A 25,375-nucleotide genomic window follows, 5' to 3' on the forward strand; every position below is an offset into this window, starting at 1 on the left:
TTGGGAGGGCAGATGTGGAGTCTGATTTGGGCTCTAGAGAGGGGAAATCGACGCCGCCGTCATCACCAACCATCCTTCATCACCAATTTCATGATGCTCTCTGTCGTTTGTGAGTAATTCCATCGTAGGCTTGCTGGATGGTGATGGGTTGGATGATATCTATCATGTAACCGAGTTAGTTTTGTTAGGGTTTGTTCCCTAGTATCCATTATGTTCGGAGATTTGTGTTGCTATGACTTTGCTATGCTTAATGCTTGTCACTAGGGACCGAGTGCAATGATTTCAGATATGAACCTATTATGTTTTCATGAATATATATATATATATGTTCTTGATCCTATCTTGCAAGTTGTAGACACCTATTACGAGTTATGATCCGCATCCCCACGGTGACAATAACAGGAATTCTTTTCAGTGATTACCGTAGTTTGAGGAGTTCATGTATTCACTAAGTGCTAATGCTTTTGTCTAGTTATCCATTAAAAGGAGGCCTTAATATACCTTAGGTTCCATTAGTACCCCGCTGCCACGGGAGGGTAGAACAAAAGATGTCATGCAAGTTCTTTTCCATAAGCACGTATGACTACATATGGAATACATGCCTACATTTTATTGATCAATTGGAGCTAGTTCTGTATAACCCTATGTTATGACTGTTGCATGATGAATGCTAACTGACATAATTATCCATCACTGATCCATTTCCTATGAGCTTTTCACATACTGATTTTTGCTAAGTTACTTTTACGTTGCTATTGTTACAATCACTACAAAACTGCTACTCTCACGTTTGCCACCGTTACTGGTACTTCCATACTACTTTACTGCTAAATACTTTGTTGCAGATAATAAGTTTTTCAGGTGTGGTTGAATTGACAACTCAGCTACTAATACTTGAGAATATTCTTTGGCTCCCCTTGAGTCAAATCAATAAATTTGGGTTGAATACTCTACCCTCGAAAACTATTGCGATCCCCTATACTTGTGAGTTATCAAGACCTTTTTATGGCGCCGTTGCCGAGGAGCATAGTTTTTTCTCCGAGTCACTTGGAATTTATATCTGTTGATCAATATGAAGAATCTGAAAGACGCTAAAACCAAGATCTTCCCCTCAACTACGAGGGTAGGTAAGGAACTGCCATCTAGCTCTTCACTTGATTCACCGTCTGTTATGAGTAAATTTGGGACACCACCACGTGGTACTGAGTCTGATGTGTTGCAAGTAATTGATGATGCTACTTATGCTATGCATGATGCTTATGATGATACTTTGCTTGATACTATTGTGTCACTTGTTGAATTTCTTGATGAACAAATTGCTAGAGTGATGCTGAAACTGATGATATTTCTGAATCTGATGAAATTATTGAAACTGAACATCATGATGCACCTACTAAACCTAGCTCTCCTAGATATAAATTGCCTAATATACCTGAGGATTATGTTATGGAAGGAGAAGTAGCTAGGGACTTTCTTGCTTGTAAGGATAGATATAATCTTAAGAAATTGCTATGCAAGTGGACGGAAAAATCTTTGAATACTAGAATGCAATATGATCCCAAGTTTGCTACTTCACCTATGTCTGTTACTGATAAAGATAATTAATTCTTTGTCGATCTTGAGTTAATTACTTTGGTAGAATCTGATCCTTTCCATAGTTATGAATCTAAAACTGTTGTGGCACAACTTACTAAATTGAATGATATAGCCACCCTATTTACTCACGAGGAAAAAAATTCGTTACTACTATATTCTTAAGCTGTTTCCGTTCTCATTAAAGGGTGATGGTAAGATATGGTTTAATTCTCTTGCTCCTGGTTGTTTGCGTAGTCCCCCGGATATGATTTACTACTTCTCTAAAAAATATTTCCCTGCCCATAAGAAACAAGCTGCCTTGCAGAAAATATTTAACTTTGAGCATATTAAAGAAGAGAGTCTCCCACAAACTTGGGGAAGTCTTCTCCAGTTACTTAATGCTTTGCCTGATCACCCTCTCAAGAAAAATGAAATACTTGATATCCTTTATAATGGACTAACCAATGCTTCTAGGGACCACCTAGATAGTTGTGCTGGTTGTGTTTTCAGGGAACGAACTATTGAAAAAGCTGAACTACTATTGAATAATATATTGAGCAATGATAACGATTGGACTATTCCCGAACTACCTACAAAACCAACTCCGAAGAAAAGAGGTATTCTATTCCTCAGCCTGAAGATATGCAAGAGACAAAGAAATCTATGAAATAAAAAGGTATTATAGCTGAAAATGTTAAGAATCTACCACCTATTTAAGAAATACATGGTCTTGATAACCCAACATAGGTAGTAGAGGTAAATTATCTTCGTAGATTTGATGAAGGTGACAATCTTTATAATAATTCTGCCAGCCAATGCTTGGATGAATTTGATAACTTTCTTGTTAAACAAGAAAATTTCAATGCTAATGTTAGTAGACAATTGAAGCATAATGCTTACATGCTTGATCGCTTGGCTGATTATATGAGTATAACTGTTAATGACCTTAGGCTTATTAGTAAACATGCTTCCATGGCAACTACTCAAGTAGAACATGTACTTAAGGCACAAAATGATTTGCTCTGTGAGATGATTAGTAAGAACAATGATCGTTCTGTTAGAGTTGTGACTAGAGGTGGTAGAATGACTCACGAACCCTTGTATCCCGAGGGCCATCCTAAGAGAATTGAGCAAGATTCTGACAGAGTTAATATTGACGTACCTGGTCCTTCTAATAAAAAGAAAAAGAATGATGATAGGACTTTGCATGCTGCTAGGGAACCTGATATAGAGTCACATGAAAAGCCAAATGATATCTCTATTTCTAATGCTGAGACACAATCTGGTAATGAACATGAATCTAGGGATAATATTAATGATTATGTTCATGTCGATGCTCAACCTAGTAATGACAATGATGTGGAGATTGAACCTGCTATTGATCTTGATAACGCACGACCTAAGAATAAAAGACATGATAAAAGAGATTTTGTTGCTAGGAAGCATGGTAGAGAAAGAGAACCATGGGTTCAGAAACCCATGCCCTTTCCTCCTAAACCATCCAAGAAAAAGGAAGATGAGGATTTTGAGCGCTTTGCTAAAATGTTGAGACCCGTTTTCTTACGTATGCGCTTAACTGATATTCTGAAAATGTCTCTTTACGCTAAGTACATGAAAGATATTGTTACTAATAAAAGAAAGATACCGGAAGCTGAGATTTCTACCATGCTTGCTAATTTCACTTTTAAGGGTGGAATACCAAAGAAATTAGGAGATCCTAGAGTACCTACTATACCATGCTCTATTAAAGGAAATTATGTTAAAACTGCTTTATGTGACCTCGGAGCTGGTGTTAGTGTTATGCTGTTCTCTTTATATCGTAGAATTAACTTGAATAAGTTGAGACCTACTGAAATCCCTCTTCAAATGGCTGATAAATCAACTACTTTACCTATCGGTATTTGTGAGGATGTGCCTGTTATGGTTGCAAATGTTACTATCTTAACAGACTTTGTTATTCTTGATATTCCCGAGGACGATAGTTTGTCGATCATCATTGGTAGACCCTTTATGAATACTGCAGGGGCTGTTATTGACTGCAACAAAGGAAATTCCACTTTTCATGTTAATGGTAATGAGCATACGGTACACTTTTCGAAGAAACAATCTCAAGTTCATAGCATCAAATCCATTGAAAAAATTCCAACATTCTCTATTGGAGAGTTTGAATTCCCTCTTCCTACAGTCAAAAAGAAATATGATATATATATATTGTTGGGGACATGCATATCCCCATTGAGGTAACCTAGTGTTATTCGAAAGTTCTCCGGTTCCATGCCATTCGATTTTTTTGTCAATAAGACTTGATCAACCTTATTGATGGATTCTTTTTGACGGGTATGAGATGGGTGAATTTAGAAAGCACAACCTTATGTACCCAACTTTTATTTTCTGTTCCTTAGTTTCAATTTAGTAAAATGCTGTTATTTCTCTGTTTTCTGTTTTACCCGTGCAATAGAAAAATGACCTGAAAAATAAAAGTTCTCAAAACTCCTTGAAAATTTAGTATTCTTTTTTCTGGATTATTTAAGAATTTTTGGCGCTAAGAACACATCAGGGGGCTACACTAGTGGGCCACAAGCATGCAGGGCGCAACCACCCCACTGGCCGCGCCCCGTGGCTTGTGGGTCCCACGTGGGTCCGCTTCACTTATTCCAGTACCAATCCACTCCTTGCTGCAGAAAAATATCCCACCATTTCTCAAACCTGTGTTTTAGCTCATCTTGCTGCCATTTTGGATCTCCTTGCTCAAAGCCCCATTTGAATTACTTTTTTAGGGGATTGATCATCACTATGTAACTCCTCCCATGGTCCAATTAGTTTTTGTTCTAGTGCTTTATATATTGCAAAATCTTGCTCCTGTGGTGACCTTGTTCTTGAGCTTGCATGTCAAATTTTTAGGGTCCCAAGTAGTTTTGATGCATGATATAGCTTCTAGGCACTTGTGGGAGTAGTTGCTATAAGTTTTGATTGAGTTTTGCTTCTTTTTATGTGGAGTCACTAAAAATTTCAGATTTATTTTTTCAGAAAAAGAAAAATGTTAAGGAAAATATACCAAGGTGGTTCCTCGAGCAAGAAGACCCCGAGACTCGCGATACGTGAGCCCAACTTTGAGCACCCAAGGGAAGCTCAAGTACGGCCTTGTGAATGCCCGTCAAAATCATTCATGGTCCAGGCCAGATTCAAGGACGAATTTTACGCATATGTACAAAATGCTGGCCTTGAAGATCTTGTTTCAGACGAATGCAAGCAATATCATCAACTCACTGATTCCTTCGTGCAGAGGTTTGAATTTTCATCCAGGCGTAATACGCATTCCGTTCTATTTAATCTTTATGATGAATCTTATACTATGGACCTAGAAGATTTTAACCATGCATGCAAAATTCCACAATGGGGTAGCCATAGTGATCCTCACAAAGACGAATATAATGATTTTCTCGCTAGTATCAGTGTGGGAGAAACTAGAAATATTACACAGGCTACCTTTGGGAGCATTCACATTCCTGCCATACGTTAGCTTGCTCTCTTCATAGGTAGATGTATTAAAGGTAAACATGAGCATTGCCACCTTTGCTAATCTTACCTTAGTATTCTTAAGAGTGCGGTCATGGGTGATAGATGATATAACTTAGGAGCTATTATTGCTAGGAGGCTACATAAAAATGTTAAGGACGGAGATTTCTTTGGTGGAATTTATGCCACCCGTGTACCCAATTATCTCGGGATACCTATAAGGGAGAATGATATTGAGCTACCACCTGCTTTTCTTGATTATGAGGCTATGGTGTGCTACCAGTTCCTCAAGAGAAATGAACAACACCTCCTCTATCGACTAATTTTTGATAGACAACAAGCTGTCCGTATTACCCTTCCTGCTCCTGCCTTCTTTAACTTTCAGAAAAAATGGAGGTACTTTATAACCAGAGAGGAGGAAAACGAGTACGAGAGAGAGTCTAAGGCCGCTCGCCTCCATGCTTAAGCCGGTCAGGCGGCAGCTGCCGCAGCCCAGTACAACCCCAACTATGACTTTGGATATTATCTGGGCCAGCCATGACCTTTGTCAGATTTCGGGCTCGGCAAAACCCTAAGGATTCAAACACAGGGCCGTGTACGCTGATCTATCTCGGCTCGACAATACCTAGCCCGCTACTCCATGGAGACAGCAAAGAACTCACTCGATGGTGAGGGGAACACATAACACAACAGTTTACCCAGGTCCGGGCCGCTGCGAAGCGTAAAACCCTACTCCTACTTTTGGTGGATTGCCTCTCACACAGGTTGGTGGATGAACTAGTACAGTACTCTCGAGCCTCCGAAGGCCAAGTGGCTAGGCGTGTTGCTCTAGGGTTTCAATGATCCGATCCCTTTGCCAAGTATCCTACCCTCTCTATTTATAGTGGAGGCCCGGGTCCTCTTCCCTTATCGTAGGCGGGAAGGGATCCCACAATGGCCAATTTTGGTGGGGGACAAGGGAACATACTTCCCTTGTCAAAAGTGGTCTTCGCCTGCAAAGCAGCTGCGAACGCCGTAGAGGTGGGCATCGGGATGACGCTCGTCCTGCTGGCGGGCGGCTGTGGTCTTGTTGCACCGGAAGGGAAACCTTTGGAGATGCCTTTGGGCCCCTGATACACTCCTTCCTCTTTTGCACTAAAGGGCAAAATGCCTGGTCCGGCCATGTGCTGCTTGCCTGTCCTTCCATGGCGTCACCCTTGACTCCTGAGGCCCGACCTTACCTTGAAATATCCGCCACTCCGGAGGGGTCCTGAGGAGGCCCCATGCGGGTCTTGATGTTGCTCTTCCTCGCAAGGCTTGGACCCTCGCGAGGGCCTTGTTCAGGGTGGTGTTGTTCCTTGCCGATCTTGCGTTGATGAAGTGGGCTAGCCCTGGACCGCAGGCAGGCTGGTCTGGGAGCCCCCATTCCTAGAACGCCGACAGTAGCACCCGGGACAAAGGCACGCCTGGTTGGCTTCTCGGCGAAGCCTTGAAGACGGCCCGGAACGTCGTGGGCCCCATTTTCCTGCGGGTCAGGTGACCCGCATGTCTCGAAGCTGCGCGGTGACGCTCTCGCTCCTCGAGGTGCCCAGGTGGTGCCAGGCCACGACAATGCGATTCCCAATAGTCGCGCAGTCCATCATGTTGCTCATTGAATGTGACCACACCCAACGGCCCTCGCGGATGTGACCGATCGGTGGACATGTGAGGCGATGTGGGCAGCAGCGCCTCTGTCGGCCCACCTCGCGACCCTTGTGGGGCGTGCGACGCCCACGTTCCTGCGACGGTTGGTGGCCAGGGCTCGCCTATATATTCGCCCAGCCCCCTTCGGGGGAGGGGCACCGCAACCTCAAGCTTTTTCTCTCCTTCATCCGTCTTCCATGAGAAAACCTCTTCTCTCCTTCGCCCTTCGTCTTCATGGCGTCCCCCAGAGACGGTTCTGGCCGGGGGAAGCGTGCGGCACCTCCCGCGCCTTCGTTCGCCCCTGGGGGAAGCAATGGAGGGCCCTCTGGGCCCTCTCGTGTCCGCCACCGATGGGTTATTGCTGCTGAGTAAGCCCTTCATGGCGTCTCTTTGCTTGCTGCTTCATCTGTTGTCCTGCGATTGATCTTCCTTCTTCTTCAGCGCGCCCTCCTCCTAGAAGCTAAAATTTGAAGGGTTTCTGGAGGGGGCGGAGGGGCTGCGGGCCCGGCTCGCGGATGCCGAAGCTGCCCTCTGGGCCGCCCGTGGGGATGAGGCGGAGGCTATGGCGGAGTTGGCGTCGCTGCGGAAGCAGGTCCAGGAGGCGACCGACACCGTCCTGTCTTCCAAGGGCGAGGCGTCGAATACCCGAATTGTGGCGCACCAGCATGCCAGGCAGTTCGCCGGCATTGCTAGCTGGGCGGTTGATGCGAGCCGCCGATTTGTGGGGGAGGCCCCAACGCTATCCAACGCGACGAGCGACAGGGCCTACCTCACCTTCTTCGAGAGGGTAGTGGAGAAGTTAGAGACCAGCGTCTTCCGCGTGGAGGAGGATAACGTGGCCGACACACGCGAGCTTATGATACTTGCCTTGACACTTGTTTTTTCCAACTTGCGTCGCCTCGCTCCGAAGCTCAACCTCCGGCGCGTTGTCAAACCGATGCCTGTTGAGTCCCTCCGTCTTCTCCGGGATGAGGTCCGCCCGCATGTGGATGCGCTAGTTGGGCGATATGTCCAGGGGCCCGCCTCGAGCGAGGAGGGTGGTTCGGATGCTGGGTCAGCTAGCGCCATGGGTGATGTCAGCAACCCCTCCCCTTAGTGCCCCAAGCTTCTGTTTGCCTGCTCGTGTAATAGTGGACCACCCCGTCGGGCATTAAGCTTTTTCCATTATTACCTCTGCTGCTCTCCTATTTTCTTTTGCTCCTAAGGTGATAGCTTGCATGTTGGTGGTCGTTGTAGCCGTGCTGCAAAGCTTAGGGCCCGTTGGAACACCTGCCATGGCTTGGGACGACGAGGGAAGAGCGACCTTCTGGAAGTTTTGCACTCCCGAGGTACCTATCGTATCGCCGCGTGCTTGGGTGTTGGACTCACTTCCTGCTGCCGTCGAATCCTTAGGCCCTGCATCCCTTCGTTAGTGCGCATGTTTTTAATTCACCGTTAGTTTGTCGTAAAGCGAGAGGGTCCCGGTTGGGGCCTGTGAGGAACTTAGCTCGTGGGTTTGTGTCGCTCCCTTGCATAGTTCCTCCGGCGCAGCTCCTGTTTCGTAATCGGGACGAGGTGAACACCCTTTCGGCACTCTATGTATGCAGGTCCCGGCCCAGCACATTTCCCTGCCGCCGTGAGGTTCCACCCATTACCAAGGCTGCTCCTCACGGGGGAAAGCTCCGTCACCCTGGGGGCCGAGTGGCTTTGCGACCAGTAAGGCTTCTAAGGCGCACTGCTCAGGAGCCCCCTTTGACACTCAAGCCGCTCTGCATTGTCAGGCCCTGGCCTTAACGACTGGTAAGGCTCCTGAGGCACGCCCAAGAATCCCCCTTTCTGGCACTCGAGCGATTATGCACTTCGTTCCTTAGGTCATCGCCCCAGGGGGCCCTGAGGCCCCTCGAGACTCTTTGCGGTGGTATCAAGTTTCGGCCCGGACCCCCGAGCGGGGGTTGACTACTGAAAAACGTTGCCCCTGAGGTGGCAAGTCCTTGCATTCATGCTCCTTGACTACTAGGGGTAGCGCGGAGTGGTTGTCTCCAAACACGTCCTCCGGACTGGAGGTTTCAAAGCCAGTGACATAAGAAACGCCAGAGAAAGGCCCCCCTTTTGAAATCGGTCAGGCGTGTTGCTCTAGTGTTTAAATGATCCTCCGAAGGCCAAGTGGATAACTAGTACAGTACTCTTGAGCCTCCGAAGGCCAAGTGGCTAGGCGTGTTGCTCTAGTGTTTAAATGATCTGATCCCTTTGCCAAGTATCCTACCCTCTCTATTTATAGTGGAGGCCAGGGTCCTCTTCCCTTATCATAGGCGGGAAGGGAGCCTACAACGGCCAGTTTCGGTGGGGGACAAGGGAACATGCTTCCCCTGTCAAAAGTGGTCTTCGCCTACAAAGCAGCTGCCAGCACCGCAGAGGTGGGTGCAGGGATGACGCTCGTCTTGCCGGTGGGCGGCCGTGGTCTTGTTGCGCCGGAAGGGAAACCTTTGGGAGAAGCCTTTGGGGCCTTGATACACTCCTTCCTCTTTTGCACTAAAGGGAAAACTGCCCCGTCTTGTCGTCTGCTGCTCACCTGTCCTTCGATGGCATCACCCTTGACTCCTGAGGCCCGACCTTGCCTTGAAATATCCGCCGCTCCGGAGTGGTCCTGAGGAGGCCCCCTGCGGGTCTTGATGTCGCCCTTCCTCGCGAGGGCCTTGTTGAGGGTGGTGCTATTCCTTGCCAATCTGGCGTTGATGAAGTGGGCCAGTCCTGGGCCGCACGCAGGCAGGTCTAGGTACCCCCGTTCCGAGAACGCCGACAACCTTAGACCAACTTAGGCCAAAAGCCTAAGCTTGGGGAGTACGTATTTCTCACTGACATTACATTCATGTTCACACACTCATTCCAGTTGTCGGTGTTCATACTTTTTCATTGTACCATCCATAGTAGTTCATTTCTTCTTTTTATTTTCTTCCCGTGTGTTTCATTAACCTTGAGAAAATCCAAAAAATCACTTCTAGCTTTACCTTCTAGTTTGTTTAGTTGTAGTGTTATAATAAAGCCCAAAAATATTTTTCGTTCCTATTTTGCTTGTTGGGGCCTTTCCCGTGTAAATAGTTTTTGTTTCTTCTTTGGGTCGTAAGGAGAAGACCACGATGACATGTTGAGTGGCTCTCATATGCATTATCGTTTATCTATCAGAGAGTCCATACTACCTTGTCTTCTCCTTTGAGTTATTGCTTGCAGATTCCAGCTTAGTCCAATGCACGTAAACTCTTATTATTATTACTCACACCGTTTTGTCATACAAGTGAAAGGCAATAATGACGATATATGATGAAGTGATGGAGGTGGAGAACATCTGGTATGAACTCGACTTATCTTGTTTTTGTAAGTATGGTTAGCTCATCGTCCTGGCTTCAACTCGTTGTGGATTGAACATGTTTGCAATGAAAATTAGAGATTATAATTACCTATGCCATGCTTAATTATCTAGGAGTGAATAATGGTTTTTCTTGAGTGCCAAAATGCATATTAAAATGGTTGTGATGTCGTATGATAGAATGGTACCCTCCTCCGGATGATTCGAGTGGCTCGACTTGGCACATGTCCACACATGTAGTTGAAACAAAACCAACATAGCATCTACGATATATATGTTCATAGTGATTTATATCCTACTCATGCTTGCATTCAATGTTGGTTAATCTCAAAGCATGTTTATGACTGTTGTAGGTCTCTAGTTGGTCGCTTTCTAGTCTCTTGCTAGCCTCCACTTGTACTAAGTGGGAGTACTGCTTGTGCATCCATTTCCATAAACCCAAAGTTTTTCCATATAAGTCCACCATACCTATCTATATGCGGTATTTACCCACCGTCCCAAGTAAATTTGCATGTGCCATACTCTAAACCTTCAAATAAATATTCTGTTTTGTATGCACGAATCGCTCATGTAGTGACTAGGGGCTGTGAGTATCTTCCATGCTAGGTGGGTTATTCTCAAGATATGTGTTGATTCACTATCATTCACGAGAAAGTGGATGGTAATCGGGATGCCAAGTTCCATGCTCAAAAGTCAAATCAAAATTTAATGAAACAAAACTCCCCTAGGATTGTTGTTTGTATGGATGGCACCCGTGGATTCGGCCCGCCGTGGAGGGCGATCAATTGGTGGAGGGGGAGTAAAAACTTTACTATTCTGTTTGGGAACCGCCTATAATGTCTCTAGCATGGAAGATATTGAGATCTCTTAGTTGTTATGTTGACAATGAAAGCATACCGCCCAAAATTTTGATTCACTCCTGTTTTAAAAGCTCAAGCAGTGGCACCTCTCTAAATCAATGCTTCCCTCTGCGTAAGGCCTATCTATTTTACTTTACTGTTGAGTCATACTCTTCTTATAAAAAGGCACCAATTAGAGAGCATCTCCGTCATTTGTATGCTTTCTTATTAATTGATATTGAGTATGAGTATGACTGGATCTCTTTTACCATGAATTACAATGTCTAGTTAGTCCTTGTTCTTCGGAGGTGCTCTGCATTTATGTTTTGTGGTTTCAAAAAGGGCTAGCGAGATACCAGTTTATCATATTGTATTATGGTTGTTTTGATAAAATTGTTGTCATCTGAGATTTATTATGACCGCTCGCTAGTTGATTACGCCATTGATATAAGTAAATAGGAGACCTATATATTATTCTGAATGTGGTTAGTCTATAATCTTAGCCGAAGATCTGAACATAAGTTAGACATATTTGCAACAACAAGATCAAACAGAGTTTGTAAAAGATTTTCTTTATCACTTTCTGTTTATCAACTGCATTACTTGAGGACAAGCAAATGTTTAAGCTTGGGGGAGTTGATACGTCTCCAACGTATCTGCTTTTCCAAACTCTTTTGCCCTTGTTTTGGACTCTAATTTGCATGATTTGAGTGGAACTAACCCGGACTGAAGGTGTTTTCAGCAGAATTGCCTTGGTTTTATTTTTGTGCAGAAATAAAAGTTCTCGGATTAACCTGAAAATTTATGAAGAACGTTTCTAGAATTAATGAAAAATATTGGCGAAAAATCAACCAGAGAGGGGCCAGCACCAGGCCACAAGTCTGTAGGGGGCGCCCCCGCTAGGCGTGCCCCTAGCTTGTGGGGCCCCTCTTGCTCCACTGACCTTGTTTCCACTCCTATATATTCCTATTCGGGGAGGGGAAAAATCAGAGAGAAGAGTTCATCACGTTTTACGATATGGAGCCGCCGCCACCTCCTGTTCTTCCTCGAGATTGCAGATCTGGAGTATGATTTGGGCTCCGGAGAGGGGAAATCGACGCCGTCGTCATCACCAACCATCCTTCATCACCAATTTTATGATGCTCTCCATCAGTCATGAGTAAGTCCATTGTAGGTTTGCTCGACGGTGATGGGTTGGATGAGATCTATCATGTAATGGAGTTAGTTTTGTTAGGGTTTGTTCCCTAGTATCCATTATGTTCTAAGATTGATGTTGCTATGACTTTGCTATGATTGATGCTTGTGACTAGGGCCCGAGTGCCATGATTTCAGATCTGAACCTATTATGTTTTCATGAATATATATGTGTAATTGATCCTATCTTGCAAGTTGTAGATACCTATTACGAGTTATGATCCACATCCCCAGGGTGACAATAACTAGGATTCTTTCCGACGCTTATCGTAGTTTGAGGAGTTCATGTATTCACTAAGTGCCTTTGGTCCAATTCTCTATTAAAATGAGGCCTTAATATCCCTTAGTTTCCATTAGGACCCCGCTTCCATGGAGGGTAGAACAAAATAAGTCATGCAAGTTCTTTTCCATAAGCACGTATGACTATATATGGAATACATGCCTACATTACGTTGATGAATTGGAGCTAGTTCTGTATCACCCTATGCTATGACTATTGCATGATGAATGCCATCCGACATAATTGTCCATCACTAATCCATTGCCTACGAGCTTTTCACATATTGATCTTTGCTAAGTTATTTTCCGTTGCTATTGTTACAATCACTACAAAACTGCTACTATCACGTTTGCCACCGTTACTGTTACTTCCATACTACTTTACTACTAAATACTTTGTTGTAGATAATAAGTTTTTCAGGTGTGGTTGAATTGACAACTTAGCTGATAATACTCGAGAATATTCTTTGGCTCCCCTTGAGTCGAATAAATAAATTTGTGTTGAATACTCTAGCCTCGAAAACTATTGTGATCCCCTATACTTGTGGGTTATCACAATACATGTAAGAAGAGATGAGTAAGTGGAGTTGGCTTATACTCGCCAGAGGCTACAACAAGAATATATCAATACGACAATTCATAGCAATCATCATACAGAAGATCATGATCCGACTAAGGATGAAAACAAACAAAAAGAGACGACATCCACCCTACTATCCATGGCTGCAGACCTGGAACCTATCCTATGATCGTCAAGGAAGAAGAATAAGAACTCCACATAGAACAAACATTGCTGTCAATTCGAAGTATCACTTTACCTATACGTGCACCTGTTACTGTAGTAATCTGTGAGCTACGGGGACTTGACAATCTCATTACCAAGGGTATCAAGACTATCAAAGCTTAATGTGTATGGAATGGTTAAGTGGTGAGGTTGCAGCAACACTAAGCATTTGATATCTGGCAAACATACGAGTACAAGAATAAGAAGAGTGATCTACTCATAAATGGACGTGAACAAATATTTATCAAGAAGTGATCCTGAACACCTACTTACGATTCAAATGTAACCTCACCGTGTTCTCTTCTTGGTTCAAACCTCACAAGAGAGATGATCTCTGTTACACACATGGTTGGTGTATTTTAATTGAGTTTACTTCCAATTTTGTATTACGAGGTATTATAAAGTTTCCAAGTTGCCACATAACTACGAGCATGACTTTCCAAAAGATTTAACCCTACAGGGGTGCTCCAACTCATCCATCACAAACTAACCACAATCTATGGTGGAAAACCTCAACCTCGAGGTAGCCCGAAGTGTCCTTGGAATCCCGATGCACAAGAGATTCGTTAAGGTAAAACAAATCCATTAAAACTGCTCGACGTGTCAACAAACTTGATAGGAGCCGCATATCTCATTCTTAGGGCACGACTGGATGGGAAAGCCCATGAGTTAAACTAAACCAAGAGTTGCCGCGCGGTGGCCCCATAGTTTGACCGTTTTAGACCAGCACCATCAGCAGTGGCCCACCCTATATTATGTTGAATTAAAATCCACAGGTTCATGACATTCTATGCATTAATAAAGGTGTTTACTATTATTACGTTGGCAAATTTTAAGACCAATGATGGGACCTCCCGGGAGAGTTTTATACTAAAATGAATTATCAAGGGGGTCTCCATAACAACCACAAGCGGAAATTCCACTCCCATTAGAATATTCATTGAAAGATAAAAAAGGAAAACTCTAATATAATAGAAAATGAAATGAAACGGTCGACCCAGACATAGACGGTCTACTCAAGTGCATATACTCTATAAAATATGTACCGTAGGAAGCGTAGTTCAATGGTAAAACATCTCCTTGCCAAGGAGAAGATACATGTTCGATTCCTAAAGCTTTCCCACCTAATTTATCAAGGTCCTATGATAAAAAGTTTAGTCTAGTTAACTCTTTAACTACTTATATTTTATTAAGTATTTATTAAGTGTTAGTCTAGTTTTGTATCCCTTACTATCTTACCCTTCCTTTGCATCCCCTCAAAAAAAGAGGGCGCTCGAGAGGCAGAAATAGAACCCGCCAACAGATCCCCCAAATTGTGTATCAACTAACATAAACAACATGCAAACTATTTTAAAAGTAACGGAGAGGTAGACTGTCCCTTTCAGTTCATTTTTATTTTCTGCAGGGTGGAACATTCAATATGGAACATAATTCCGATAATTCGAAACGAGGACGAGAAGGGTGGAACAAAACACCAAGAAAAATGCCAAGCCTTCCATCCTTTACCAAGTATATAGATGCATTAATTTAAATAGCAAGAATAATGTGATAGCCCAAGATATCCATGTCCCAACATGCAACAAACTACACCTCACCTAGCAACGCTATAAGAGAGGTTGAGCAAACGGTAGCATAGACAAACAACGGTTTGTTGGGAAGGTGGATGTTAGAGGCTTATCATGGCATTTTGAAAGGCTTGACAAACAAGTGGTAGGTAGATAGAAATAGTGAGCATATCAAATAATGTAGTGCTATGTAAGGTAATGGCTATCTTGCGTGGAATCCCACTAGGAAGAAGGTCGAGTCAGTGAAGTAGAGGAATCGGCGTACTCAAACAAATCCGCACACTCTAAAACGCTTTCAGAACTCTAACGAGGAGAAGCAAATCCAAAAACAAATAAATGACATGGTAAACACCACAACATATTCATGACATTATGCGCAAACAAATATGAGGCATGCTCATTCAAATCTGCATGACATGGCAAATACAACAATCAAATACTACATCTTAAGTGAAGCTCAATATGCAAAGAGTTGCATATTGATGAAACTCCATGTTCAATTATTTAGTTCATGTCGTTTAGGTACCCAACAAGTTTAAATGTTGTTAAACATGGTAAGAGGTGAGGCATAAAGAAACTATCTATCTAGGCAATTTAAATGAGGCCGGAAACACCATATAGTATTTCCGAAATGACCCCATATGCAAAATTAGAATTTGGTTAAGATCTGACTAAAATGTATTTTTATTTATTAAATAGAAAAATTAAATTAACCATGTGATTCTACTCATCATTCTAGGCGATTTCGTATATAGATAATTGAAAATGAAACTACGGCCTAAAAGATATGACCAACACAAGATAAGCATGTCATGAATGCAAAATGCATGCAAACGACAACCACAAATTTTTTAATCATGGATGCAACATGATATTATGAAACTGCATGAAATTCTATGAAAATTTCATGTACAACATGTTCAAAAAGGAGCCATGGTTCACAAACCACAAACAACAGAAGTTTTAGTTACAATGTGTCAAAAACAATGAGATGCCTACTTTAGAATAATGAAGCATGATTCTACAATATACTAACATGACAACAATTGACATGATGTTGTAGTACAATTAATATACTCCATAAAACATATAAATATCATCTACATAGGCATCATGGTTTAATTGTATGATTTTAGAAAGATGCAAAGTTTGTGTCCAGATTAGGGACTTAGTGAAAATCACACTTTTAGTCAAGGAGGAACATTGGAATGACATGTTGAGAGAAACTTTTTAAATATGCTACAGGAAGTTTTCATGGAAAGAGAAGGAATGGGGTGATATAATACATGATGAATAGAAAAACATCTTTAGTGAACATAATCATATGACCCCTATATCAATGGCATTTATCAAGATTAGATGACAACATTTAAGGCTACAGTTCTAGACTTAGTAAAAAAAATCTAGGATGCAAATCATTCACATCATGATGCTGACTTGGGATGCACAAAATAGTAGGTTAAGCCATTTGAACATTTATGAAATTGATATGTACATGCACTAGACATGTCATACTTCAAATTACTCCAATGGCACAAGTTCAAAGGATGCATGGATGTTTTGTTTTGATTTTTGCAAAACAAAACTTATTGGTGACAACAAAATAATTTTAACATGATGACCACTTTAGATCAAGAAATTGACATGTTAAATAGGTTTTACATGGAAAGCAATGGTATGGCATTGTAGTACACATATAGAGCAAAACTCATGAAGGAACCACTTGCATAAGACCTACGGATTAGATGCAATCATCCACACAAGTTTGAATAAAATAGTAGTTTTCTACATTTAACATCGTGATGCAGTTTTGCAACACAATTTACAAAATGTACTTGAATCCTAACATTCATGGACATGACACCATCACTTATAGCACATCGTCTAGATCATTTTTCATATAAGAAACATCTCCTTCGGATCAATAGGCACAAAGTTCCACACATTTCAGCATGCTACCATGATGTTTTTCACATAAGCGAAAAGACTTAGTAGAAAATATACCATTGCATACAAAATTGCATGGAGCTGTACGTGCGCGTGTATGGGTCATGCTTGGTTGGACGTACGAGGTCGAACACGGACATAACCATCCCGTAGCGAGGCAGAGGAGGCCTGAGGCCATGGAGGCGACGGTTCTTGCACCAGCAGACGACCACCGGACGCGGGGACGAGGTCGATAGGGTCAGGAACAGGCAGATCCAGGCATGAGGACCGTGGATCTGACTACGGTGGTTGACGACGCCTCCGGCAAGGAAGAACTCCGACCGGTGGTGGAGCTTCAAAGGGGCGGCAGACATGGCGGCGCCAGAGGTTAGGGGAGGGTCTAGGCTAGGTTTTTGTCCATTTTTGGATAGGGGTCTGCTTAAATAGGTAGGGATGGCTAGGGTTAGGGGTTTGGGGTGTTTTTGGAGTCATTCAATTTCAATCGGATGACTCCGGTCGAGAGGTTGGTGTATGTGGGCTAGGGTGGGTTGTGTAGGTTGGTTGGGATGAGAGAAGAGAGGGAAATGAGCAGCCCAACACAAGTTTTTAAGACCAAAAACGTGCGCGAAATAGATTGGTTATTGCGTCGCTAATGTTTAATGGTTAGGGTATTAAACGGACTCCGAATATGACGAAATATGTGAAGCGGTCTACCTAGAATATAACAAGACCGCTCGCCAAGTTTCACCCCATTACAATAATATTTTTATCTCACTTAGAACATAATATTTTAATGATGTCATGGGAGCATGCAATTGTATTTGGTATCACAATGGTCAACGACAAGAACGAGAATAACATGCAACTATGAACCAATGCAAGTTTGAAAAATCATGGCGACAGAGTGCCGATGCAATGCGAATGATGCGATTAAGATTGCGGGAAATAAATAAGATACACGAAAAAAATCAAAATAATCAGGAATGTCGGATTTCGTGCTCTGCAAAACCCTAAGGAATCGAACACAAGGGCATGTACGAAGGCCTCTTCCTGGTTTGACTCGACTAGCTCATTACTCGATGGGAACGATGAACAAGTCACTCGATGGCGAGGGTAGCACAAGACACTACAGTTTTCCCAAGTTCGGGCCGCTGCGAAGCGTAAAACCATACTCCTTCTATTTGGTGGATTGACTCTCGCGGAGGTGGTGGATGAATTAGTACAGTGCTCTCGAGCCTCCGGAGGCCAAGTGGCTAAGCGTTTCATCTTACTGCCCGAATGAACTCCCTCCTCTCAAGTATCCTACCCTCTCTATTTATAGCGGAGGCACGGGTCCTCTTCCCTCATAGCTTCCGCAGGAAGGGATCCCACAACGACCAATTTTAAAGGGGAACAGGGGAACATGCTCCCCTGACCAAAGGTGGTCTTCGCCTGCAAAGTAACTGTCCACGCTACAGAGACGGGCCTGTGGGTGACGTTTGCCCTACTGGCGGGCGGTTGTGGCTTTGTTGCGCCGGAAGGGAAACCTTTGCAAGATGCCTTCGGGGCCCTGATACGCTCCTTCCTCTTTGGCACTAAAGGGGAAACTGCCTCGTCCTGCCATCCGTCGCTCGCCTGTCCTTCCATGGCATCACCTTTGAATCCTGAGGTCCCGCCTTGCCTTGAAATATACGCCGCTCCGGAGGGGTCCTAAGGAGCCCCCCTGCAGGTCTTGATGTCGTTCTTCCTCGCAAGGCTTGGACCCTCGTGAGGGCCTCGTTTAGGGTGGTGTTGTCCTTTGCCGATCTTGTGTTAATGAAGTGGGCCAGCCCTGGGCCGCAGGCAGGAAGGTCTGGGTACCCCCATTCCCAGAACGTCGACAGTAGCCCCCGGGGCCAAGGCGTGCTTGGGTTGGCTTCTCGGTGAAGCCTTGAGGGAAGCCCAGAGCATGGCGGGTCCCATTTTCCTGCGGGCCGGGCCTTTAAAACAACGATCCCATCCTCTTCCCGCAGCATCCCCTGACCTGCTTCTGTCGTCCGCCTCCGCCCCCTATCCATTCCACCGCCGGCTCTGCCTTCTGTCGGTCCGGCCACTGTCTCTTCCTCTGATCCATGCAGTCACGCTGTCTTTGCCTTGTATTGTTCGCCATGCCTCAAAAAGGGGGAAAATGTGGGGGGCCGTGAGGCTCAACCATCCTAGCGGCGCCCTGGCCCGCGCTGGAACGGTCGGCGGTGGTGAACCTTGAGGGGTTGAAGAAGGTTCGGCTGGTAGTTTTTGTCGATTCCAATGAGTGGGGGGCCACCCATATCTGGCCGGGCTCACGGCTTCAGAGGGAGGGGGTGTCCCCCATAGTTCCTCTCCATTTCCATGCCCTCCTTTCAGGTGTACTGCCGCCATTCTCGAGCTTTCTTGACGCAGTGCTTTCGCATTACCAGATCCATGTGCTCCATCTTGACCCCTGTTCTTTGGTCCTTCTCTCCGCCTTTGCGTTCTTGTGTGAGCCTTTTGTCTGCGTCACTCCTTCCATGGCATTGCTCTACCATTTCTTCTCCCTTGAGTTGGTCTCCGAGCTGCAGTGCTCCGGGTGTGCATCCTTGAGAATTGTCGATGCATCAGCCCCCGGGATCCCATGCGCCGAGCTCTTCCCTGAGGTGGAAGGGTTCCGGCAACAATGGGTGCAGGTTGAGGCTGCCGGGGCTGGAGCTGTGTTCCAACCTCCTTCGTCCCCGGCGACGCGGAACCATGAGTGGGGAGCGTGAAGAGATCAGCGACCCCCGGCTCGCGCTGGTCTTGATTCGGCTCGGAAAACTGAGGCCCGCGGGGGTGTCACTGGCGATGGTGGTGCGCGACTTCCTTTGTCGATGGATTGCTCCCCTTGAACGCCACTCCCATCCCATGTGGGCCTACACATATCCCAAAGACTCGATGAGGACGCAAATCATTCCCTTTTCTCCTCACATCCTGCGTGAGCTGCTTCGCCGGCTGACCGGCGGAAATCCTGACGAGCTCCCGCCAAACGGCCTGCCGCTGTACTGCTTTAAGGCCCTAGAAGCTCTCTCTGCGGAGATGTCGTTCTTCGATTAATGGGGGCTCTTTCGTGAGGGGGAAAAGCATTTCCCGGAGACCGCCCCCTCTGGGATCATGGCGGGTGGTGCGCTGGCGCCCGCCCTCTTGGATCTGGCTCCGCGTCGAGCCGGGGTTGGTGGTGACGACTGGTCGGTGGTGGAAAGCATCGCCCCCACTTCCGAGCCCTGCTCGAGGGCTACCGAATCCCCCCGCCGGGGCGCCCCTGCTGGCCGGAAGAGGAGGTTGTCCGAGGGCGGCCGACCCCGGTGCGAGGGGCTCCGACGAGGGACAAGTGGATGACTGTTGACGAGTAAATGCCTGTATTCCCCCTTGTCCTCCTTTACGGACATGTCTTTTGAGCCTTTGTTCCTCAGGCCCCCTTTCGGCGGCCAGGGATGCGGATCAGCGTCGTCTGCTCCGAAGGTCGTCGGGTGCCCCGCGGCCTCTTCTCTCGCACTCCGCGGGGCCTGGTCTCCCGAGGCTCAAGCGCGTGAGCCCCCCACGGTCTTCTTCGTTGGAGGCCTCCAGTACCTCGGGGGGGATGCCTTTCCCTTCTCCTATGGCCCCTCCTGGGTCCATGTCGTGCCTCCGCTTGGACCCCTCCAGCATGGCATTGGGGGCCCCACGGGGCGCCCAATGTCGACCAAACGGCCGCACGGGAGCCACCAGCCCCCGTGCCAGGACTTGGGCAGGGCGATCTCTTGCGCGCTTCTCCGGTTCGCTGTTCCAAAGACGAGGACCTCTGCTAGCCTCTAGAGCCTGTCGCAGGTTCGCCCGCCGCACCATGGGGCTTGCTTCGCACTACTGCAGATGCGCTTCAACGTTTGGGGGCGGGGCTTGCCAGTCATGAGGCCTGCCGGGAAGCTGAACGCCAGTATCTTGCATCGGGGTCGCGCCAACATGAAATCACTGTGAACCTCGACCGTCTGCAGTGGTAGCGCGCTTGCGCAGAGGCAGAGGCATCCCTTGCTGTGGTGGTAGAAGCCCGCGAGCGCGCCCTCACCGAGGCTCATGGGGATGATGGTCAACGCAGGGCCTTCGAGGACCGCTTCAAGGAGCTTCACGCTCTCATCGCTCGTCTTGAAGAGTAAGCTCCACCGAGGGCCTCCATGGGGGCCCGCCGGAAGAGTCCTTCCTCGTCGGTCCTCGAGCATCCGCCGAGTTGCTGGTGCTTGCTGAAGTGGAGGAGTGCTTGGAGTAGGAGCGTCTGGAAACGCTGGAGTGCCTGATGTCGCTTGCCGAGTAGTCCCTTGCCTCTAGTGAAGTGAAGCTTCAGGAGGAGATAGACAGGGGGTGATGGAGGCTCAACATTCCCTTCTTCTTGATCACCGTGCAAAGTTGAGGCTCCAGGAGTCCTGCTTCCTCAAGCGCCAAGGTTGCCTGCAAAATGAGGCCAATGCCCTCCGGAGGAGGCTGGATCAGGAAGTGGAAAGCTGATAGGCCGCGCTCTATGCACAAACCATTATCGAGGGTAAGTTGTATAATATCTGCAAACAAGTGAAAGGCGCGTCTTCACTGGTTGGAGAGGCTTCCGAAGAGGCCGCCCGCGCTCGCATCCTCCAACTCGAGCGATCCAGGATGTTTTGGTCCCTTGAGCAGAGGGCTTCCCGCGCCCTGAGCGGCATCTGCGGAAAAGGCGTATCCGGCCCACTGATTCCTGACGATTCCGGGTATTTGGGCTTTTTCTATCGCATCGTGGAGCATCTCGAAGCGAGCACCGAGAATGCCCTTGCGCTTGTGGAGGAGAAGAGTCGCGACCTTTTGGGTCAGGCCACCTCAGACGTCTTCAACCACCTTCTTCATCTCGACCTCGACTTTGACTTTGCTTCGGTGCTGGATCCGGTGCCAGAGACGATCCGCGCCGCCCTCGCTGAATGGGTCGAGGTTCACGTGGAAAACTTGGTGTCAAGGCTCGCTCCCGAGGTTCGCAGCATGGGCTCCGATGACGACGCGTCCTCATGATCCTCAGCCTTGTCTTCTAGATAAGTTCATGTGTTAAGTTTAACATCAGCTAGGTCGTGTCTGGTAGGTACCTTTTGATGTGTTCCCCGGTGTTCAGGTACGCGTAGCGCTTCAATTCCGGCTGCGACCGTCGCCAGCCTGTTACGTCGACATGCTAATGGTTTGTCCTGTGAGCGCAGGCTCGTTCGTGGTGTCTCCTTCCTGCTTTTGGGGCGGTTTGAAGACCCTTTCGGCACTCTATGTCTACAGGACCCGGTCCCGCACATCTCCCTGCCGCCACGCAGTGCAACCCGTTACCAAGGTTACTCCTCACGGGGCAAAGCCCCGGCGCCCTGAGGGGCCGGGCGGCATTGTGACCAGTGAGGCCCCTGAGGCATGCTGCTCAGGAGCCCCCTTTGACACTCAAGCCGCTCTGCACCGTCAGGCCCCAGTCCCGCACATGTCCCTGCCGCTGCGGAGCTCGCGCTTCACATGGCGGGGTCCCGCCACTCCCGGCGCTAACCGGATCATCACCGATAGTGGCGAGTGGCATTATGACAGGCAAGGCTCCTGAGGTGCAGCCCATGATCCCCCTTTCTGGCACTCGAGGTATTCCACATTCCGCCCTTTTTTCCGATTGCCTCAGGAGGACCGGAGACCTCCCGAGGTTCCCGCGGAATACGAATCAAAACAAAATGGAAAAGAGAACACGAGTTCGACGAAATGAGAGAACATAAAAATGAAATCCCCGCCCTTCTTTTCTTTTCAAAATGTCAAGCAGGGAAACCTGCGAGCCCTTGACAGCTCAGGATACAGCAGAAAAGGAAAGGCCTTAGAGGGCCTCAACTTAAAACGCAATGAAGAAATGAGAAGAAGCCGCGTCCGGCATCCTAGCTATTCACCGCCTCCGTCTCCCCCGAGCGCTGAGCATACGGCTTCCACTAGGCATGGGGGACCCCTTCCGTGTCCTCGGGGGTCCCTGGGAGTATACAACCTCGGCTCGTTATTACGTGAGAGTGTCACGGCGGGGGTGTATATGGGAGGTCGCGAGGACGTTTTGGCCTCGCGAGTATCCCTACCCCCGAGGCATTAGGCGCCTGATTCCGGAAGTCATTGGAAGACTGTGTTGATTCCTTCGTCTTCTCCACTAGGCGTGATGTGGACCCCTTCCGCGTCCTCGGGGGTCCCTGGGCGTATACAGCCTCGGCAGGTTATTGCATGAGAGTGTTGATACGTCTCAAACGTATCGAATTTTCCAAACACTTTTGCTATTGTTTTGGCCTCGTTCTTGCATGATTTGAATGAAACTAACCCGGACTGATGTTGTTTTTAGCACAGCTCTTTGTATGATCTTCTTGTGTGCAGGAAAATGGATATTTAGACGTACTAGAAAATTCCCATAAAAAGTAGAGAAAATCCATGCATCAGAAGGAACCATGGGCCAGAAGATGGGCCAGAGGGGAGCCAGAGGGCCTTTGGCGACCTGGTCGCGCGTCCTGCCCCCTGGCTCTGCCGGGAGGCCGCCTCGGTGGGGCCCACCCCCTCTGGAGCCCTATTTTGGCTCCTATTTTTACCCGCATCAAGGAATTTCTAGAACAGAAGTCGTTTTGCAAGTTCTCGATGCGGAGCCACCGCCACCCTCGGTTCTTCTTCAGGAGAGCTAATCTGGAGGCTGTTTTGGCCTCTGGAGAGGGGAAATCGTCGCCATCGTCATCACCATCACCACTCGATCATCCATCCATGGCTTCTACCATCATGTGTGAGTAATTCCCCGCTGTAGGTGAAGGGGATGCGAGAGATTGGATGAGTTATATCATGTAATAGTTTGTCGGATTGTTGGGAGCATGTTGCCTATCATCTACTATGGTATTTATCATCATTGCTACTACTTGTTAGTCTTAATGCTTGTCACTTTGGGCCTGAGTGCCATGATTTCAGATCTGAATACCTTATTTTTTCATGAATATATTTGTGTTCTAGATCCTATCTATGAGTAGTATGCACCTATTATAGTCCAGAACCGGCGATCCCACTGGTGATAGCTTGGGACACCAAAGGGGATAGACTATAGTTTCAGGATTCCATGTATCCATTGATTGTTATTGCTTTGTTTCGCTGCTCTTTGACAGGAGCACCTTAATATCCATCAGTTCCTCTTGGCCCCGTTGATAGCAGGATGGTAGGACAAAAGATTTTGTGCAAGTTCGTATTGCAAGCACGCACGACTACCTCTGGATACATGCCTAATGTTTGATATATGCCTAGATGATCATTACTTTTCTATGTGCCTTGCCCCAAGTTAAATACATGATATCTCTCATCCATGACCAACCATCCATCTCCTTAGCCTACAGTGTTTTAATCCTGCTGGTCACAAGTAGCTTTACTTTCGCTGTTTTACTTTCATTACTTTGCCACCATTATTTCCTTTGCCACCATCACCTCCATATTGCCGTTGCTACTAATATTTCGTTGCCAAGCAGGTATCTTTCAGGAGCGATTGAATTGACAACTCAGCTGTTAAAGATTATAAATATTCTTTGGCTCCCCTTGTGTCGAATCAATAAATTGGGTTAACTTACCCGTGAAAACTGTTTCGTTCCCCTACACTTGTGGGTTATCAAGACCATTTTGTGGTACCTTTGCCGGGGAGCATAGATTTATTTTCAAGTCTACTTGGATTTATTTTGCTTGCTGTGATTTATTCACTATGGGTAACAAAGGAGACCCCAAGGTCCCAATTTTACAATCCACTACGAGAAAAGGTACGGTTCTTAGCACTAGCGCTACGCTTGATTCACCTTCCGTTATGAGTAAGCTCGCTTCACCACCATCACATACTGCTTCTACCGAGTCTGTTACTATGCCTGATACTTTTGATGATGCTTCCACTACTATTGATGAACCTGGTTTACTTGGTTATTTTATTGAGTCTCAGATTGCTAAGGCTGGTAAACAGTCTGGAATCGAACTTCCTGTTACACGCTACCCCATTGGTAGGTCTTTTGGTTACCCAGACTTGAGTGGTATTAAGGAAAGAACTCTTGATGATGATTATGTTGAACTTGATGCTGATTTATGCAAGGAACTTACAAAGTGTGCTGACTCTGACCCTGCTTCTGTTAAGAAGCTGCTTGAAAAGCATTCTATGAAGAACAAGTTTACTCCTGATCCTAAGTTAGCTTCATCTCCTATTTGCATTGAGGATGCTGATTTTGATTTCTCTATCGATCTTTCACTTATATCCATAGTTGAAGCTGACTCTTTTTATGGCACAGAAGATGACGATGCTATTGCACACCTTACCAAACTCACTGAGTTGGGTGGCTTATTCACTACAGAGGACAAGAAGATAAATTATTATGTTACTAAGCTTCTTCCTTTCTCTTTGAAGGAAGATGCTAAAGCATGGTATGACGCACTACCATGTGGTTCCATTAAGAGTCCTCACGATTTAGCTCAATATTTTGTTGCTAAATAGTTTCCTGCACATATGCAACATGTTGCTTTACAAATAATTTATAACTTCAAACAGTTGAAGGATGAGAACCTCCCTAATGCTGGGGGGAGGTATTGCACTTCGCTTAAGGCTAGACCGGTACATGGAATCCCTAAGAATGAATTGCTTGATATATTTTATGCTGGTCTAACCGATGAGTCTAGAACCTATCAGGATAGTTGTGCTGGTTGTGTTTTCAGGGAAAGAACA

This window comes from Hordeum vulgare, chromosome 6H, assembly GCF_904849725.1.
Source record: "Hordeum vulgare subsp. vulgare chromosome 6H, MorexV3_pseudomolecules_assembly, whole genome shotgun sequence".
In the NCBI taxonomy this organism is placed as follows: Eukaryota; Viridiplantae; Streptophyta; class Magnoliopsida; order Poales; family Poaceae; genus Hordeum; species Hordeum vulgare.